A 5,416-nucleotide genomic window follows, 5' to 3' on the forward strand; every position below is an offset into this window, starting at 1 on the left:
GTTCCATTTTCCCAGATGGGTCCTGTTATAGTGACTTCACTGACCCGACAGACATCAGGCTGCAGTGAAACAAGTTCAACGAATGTCTGCTTTAAAAAAAAATAGCAGTTTCATCCATGATTTACCAATAGGAAGACATATTTTTTTACGTTGGACTTATTTATCTAGTCTTTTCAAGTCTGTTTTTTTAAAGTCTCCACGGTCTGAAAATGAAGGAAATATATTCGAAAGAGAGAGGCTGGTCATCAACAATGCTGAAAGTAACTCATTGCAAAAGTCACTTTTTTGCTATAATTAAGTAGTGTAAGGCATTGTATTTTAAAAAAATATACTGCTCATTACACATTAAGGACCTCATTATTTACAGCAAACTAACTACCCAGAATGCATTAGTTCAAAGCAGTGAGAGCACAAAACATTATTAAACATAAAAAAAAAGTTTTTTTTTACACCGTATCAACATCCATTTGTCACTTTATAATGTATTCTTTACTTCCTGTTTTGCGACACAAGTAATTTGAAACAAGTCTCATTACAATTCTAAGACCATCATATTGTAAAGTAATGGATTACTTATAAAAAGTGCATTATGTTTCGGAGGTAACTTGCACAACCACAGAGAATAAGGTTATAGTAGAGGAGCTAATATTGATTTTTTAATTTTAGAGCCAGCTAAAAAAAGGGGAGAGTTCTGTCTTTTTTTTTTTTGCAGTATTTTAGCCTAATATTTTGCATTTCTTCACCTGTGTGGAAAAGTAAACTATTGACTGCAGCATCATTGGGACAGATGGAGATGAATATAATCTGTATACTAGGAATATTTAATTTAAAAAAAAAAGCTATTTAAGTGAGAACTGCCTCAATGATGTTGCACATGTAGAATAAGACGGGATCCCAGCAGTGAGCTCTGAGGTATTTCAGATATTTTTCTGGGACAGTTTCCCGATCATTATCATTGCCTCAAATTAAAAACTATTTTTAACTTTTAACATTCTATGCCTTAACTCTATTTTCACGCTTATGGTCGTGTTGTGTGTGTGTAAGGCTGATGTGTGATTTCAGTCTCCACCATCTACATCCTTCAAGCTCCACATATGTCCTCATTTGCCCTTTTACCTCCTTTTTTTCCCCGCCGCAGACGTGAGTGCATGCTGCTCCGGTCAGCGTTTGTGTGTCGATGTTGGATCCTCAGCAGGGCAGAGCTGTGGCACACTCCCGCAGAGCCGGCAGGGGTTGGTGTGTGTCTGTGTGAGTGTGTGTTGGGGGTGGGATGGAGCAGGGGGCGGCTGCGTGACGTTTGGCCCGGCAGCTGGGAGCTGCTCAGGCCTTTTGTCCGTGCTTGACCCCGCCGACCCGGCACTCGTCCTGATGTCACACACACCTGCACACAGTCAGACACATGACCTCACACACGCACACACACAGGCACGCATAAGGATGTATGTAAATGTGTGGGTTTGCTATAGCACACGCTGTCCAAACAAATGGTGTTGAAATAGGCCGGGCCCTGGAGGGACAATCTATCATGACTTAATCAGAGTGCTCGGACTTTAGGTGGACGTGTGTGTTTTTGTGTGTGCGTTTACAAAATTGTGTTTCTCAATGAGTGGGATTCAAAATTAAATATGTTTCTAATTACAGTTAATTCTTCAAGTTTCTCAAATGATAAAAGAAGCACCAAAATGACTTTATTTCTCCAGTTTGGGCTAAGCAAGCAGCTGTTCTAACTGTTGGAGGCTTGATTTGATCGTATCCACTCTTTGGTGAAAACAGATCACAGCAAATGAAAATGGAGTTCACATGAAACCATATAGCTTTAATTACCTTTAATAAAACTACCAGGTTTCAAGACCAGGAAACAAATTACAGAGCTTTTGTTAATTGATCCAAAGTTTCACTTTTTACAGTGTAGGTAATAAAGTTAGAAGATCAAAAGTCAAAATCAAATCCGGATGAAGCCAGTGTTTGCATTCATGTTTGATATTTTCCAATTTAACGAGTTGTCACAAATATAACCTTATAATAAATATAATATAATAAATGACAGAATAAAACAACAAATAATAACGATCTGACTGATAAATGTAATGATCAAACCTGCTCAGGAATCTAAGATATTCATGGATATTGACCTCTATATCTGAGATTTTTTTGAATATATATATTTAGCTCTCGTCTATGAAAATTGTATTCTAATTTCCTTAAATAAACAAATAAATGTAATAATGGACCAAACCATAGCGGTTATTCTGATTTCTACATTTTAACCCTTACATTTCTAAATAAAATAGGCTTCCCTGATTATCAGATATTTGTCGTCATGTTGCCAAAATCTATTTTTTTCAAAGTACTGGTTATTCAAGACAAGAAATTCTGTCCGTATTGTTGGTTTACTTTTATGAGGGCTAAAAATTCCACAAAATAGCCTCCATCTGCTGACCATTGTCACCTTTTTCAGCTCTAAGTGAGGATTTGTCAGCCAGGCTAAATCTGATTATGTGAAAAATATAAAAAATCTTAAAATTGTGGTTCTTAAAAACAGTATATAATTGGTAGTCCAGCATTCAGATGGAGCTGCAGTTCTGAATGAAACCTCAGCAATGCGTTAGTCTTCAACTCCATCTCCATTACCCCGAACACGAGTCTGAAGGAACCAGCAGGTGGTGGGGGTGTGTGTGGGTGTGTGTGTGTGTGTGTGAGACACATGTTTTTTTTGCTGCCTCCTTTTCCTTCTCGTGTGACCTTAAGGGCATCGGCCCTCAGTCCAGCCTTTTGTGTCTTCTAAGGCCTCACTGACCCCCTCTACACACAAACACACACACCATCATCTTGTTTGGCCTTCCTCTCCAAAGCTGGGAGCATGTGTAGAGGCTGTTAGCATAGCATTAGGCCTGTAAAGTGTGTACTTGTGGTTCCTACCAGCTGGACAGTCTTCCTCTCCATGCACTCACCCCTCAGGCTTTGTTAATGGCCGGAGTAATCCTCAGGTCAGTGTTTTTTCCTGCAGGCTGATCAAAGCTCCTCCACAAGCCCCTGCTGTTTTTTTTGCCTGAAGCATCCCAATTTTCTGCAATTATTTATTTTTTATTTGATAAAATGTCACAATTTTGAGAGATTTTGTTGTAAATCTGTACTAAAAGAAAGTGATGGCACTTCTGAGTTTGTCACTTTAAAGAGTCTAAGTGTGTTTAGCAGTTAGAGTGGATCTTTTTCCAGAACCATGGTAGAAATTCTAATTAGTCATGAATCCTTTTAAAGACCCACTGCAATCAAAGTATGTATTTGCTCATTTTTATGTGTTCTTTTTCATTATTCTGATGATGGAGGACAAATATAAAGAAAATTAAGCTTAAACTTGCCCTTCTGGGGATTTTTTAAAATCAATTTGTTGTGAATGTGGAGCAGGCAAAAATGCAGTTTGAAAAATACTTGATTTGCAATGTTTCTGATGCAGAAAATTCTCCCCCTGTCCCTATTGCTTCTCCCTGCGTTTAGCCCTCCAAATGGAAAGATGTGGAAAAACAGTGACTTCAAATTCGGATGTCACTCCCACTTGATGATGTCATCAATAGTGCCTGGTCAGCTATGTTAGCGCGGCGCTACTAGCGCTCAGAAATACATAACATCATCAGTCTTATAACTTTAAAAAGGTCTTATAACTTTAAAAAGGTCGTGCTTAAACAAAAGTCATTACTTACATTTAAATGTAAACTTCTGTGCTTCAGAGCACACCCACGTGAAGAAATGTGATTCTCCTCGAACGACATTGCTGGGAGGGGTTCCCCATCCAAAGAACGATTTCAGACTCTCCTTTCCCTTCAAATGCCCTTACAATTGGAGGGATAGGAAGAAGCAGGAGGAGTATGGGAAGAATTTGGATTCAGCCTATCTCTTGTTTGATTTTGGCTAAAAACGGCATCATCGTAATTAAAAGAGCACTGGGAACGATTTGAAAATAAGACGTTCAGAGTAGGTCTTCAAAGTTAATGAACTGCTACAGTGTGTGTGTTCCTCTGTCTTACCCCAAAGAAAACTGGGAACTGAAAGTATCCACTCATGCGCATTTGGATAAAACGAATGAACGTTAGTTTAAAATTTAGACAATAGTTACAAATAAGTTAAGCAAATGAGCTTTTTAAGTAAACCTTGTTTTTGCACAGATCAGTTTGTTTGCACCAAAATTAAGGTTGGTGTGGACCAAACAGCTGAGTGTGAAAGCACCATTTACTATTTCCATTGGTAGGGTTTGACAGTAAGGTTAACCGTTTGGTCTAAATACATGTTTTGTTAGCCAAGGAGTGAAGTTCTTACAGAATTTAATAGTCATGATAATTACATTCTTCACTGCATATTTAATAGGAGAAAAAAAATTAAATCACATCTGAAAGCAACTTAGATCATTACATTTTTAGAAAGTGTCACTGTATTTAAGGTTCACACAATCTTTTTTTCTGATTCATCTAAATAAAACATTTCAGAATACAAATCTGTCAATCAAACAAAAGGATTGTCACTGAAACTCCAATGAACAATGGCAGGATTTGGCTTAAAGGCTGTGATCATCAGCTCCCATTAGGTGACATCTCCATATGTTTCCTCTTCAGTCTGAAGCCCAGATTCTCAGGTCAAACAAAACTGCTGCTGTTGGTCCTGCGTAAACATCAGCTCTGTTCCTGCGCAGCACGCAGCAGCTTTGAAGGTGCAGGCAGGCAGCCGGGACGGGGACACCTGTTCTAGAAGCAGATGGTCCGCTCGGCTCCCGCTCCCCGAGGGGAAAACCTGTCAGATGAGCCCCAATTAGAGAGTCACTGCAAGTCAGGAAGAAGACCGGGGGGCTGGAGGCACATGGGGAGGGCTGAGGAGGAGAGCTATTCTGGCTTTCAGATTAAGCTGTATCAGGGAATTCGGATATTAAAGGTTATAGTTCAAACTTGAAAATAAAACCCTGAGATCATTTACACAAATATTTAGAAAATATTTGATTTGCAGACCAGAATTCTATCCATTTTTTTGGTTAAGCTGCATTTTGAAATTTTATGTAATGAATTTTTTGAAGTATAAGTTGCATTTTTTTGCATAGTTTTTTTGCCAGGGGTGCAACTTGTATGGGATTTTTTTTATAAATAGCAACAATCGCAGGAGGGCATGAATATCAGTATTTGCTACTGACAGAAATGCAGCAGAAGAAGAAGCAACGATTAGTCTTACGCTGAGTTTTGATGAATTGTTTCAAAGTGACAAAGACAATTGAGAATTCAATTGATTTAGTGGTTTAAAGTGATATAAAGAGTTTGGTTGACTTGTTAGCATGTTCTTTATGCTATGGTTATCTGAATAATTGTTCATGCGTTGCTCTAATATTCTAGATTCCTCCTATTTTCATGAAGTTGTGTCTTGCATTTTTGTCCCTTAATTT

The sequence above is a fragment of the Oryzias melastigma genome, linkage group LG21 (assembly GCF_002922805.2).
Source record: "Oryzias melastigma strain HK-1 linkage group LG21, ASM292280v2, whole genome shotgun sequence".
Taxonomy (NCBI): domain Eukaryota; kingdom Metazoa; phylum Chordata; class Actinopteri; order Beloniformes; family Adrianichthyidae; genus Oryzias; species Oryzias melastigma.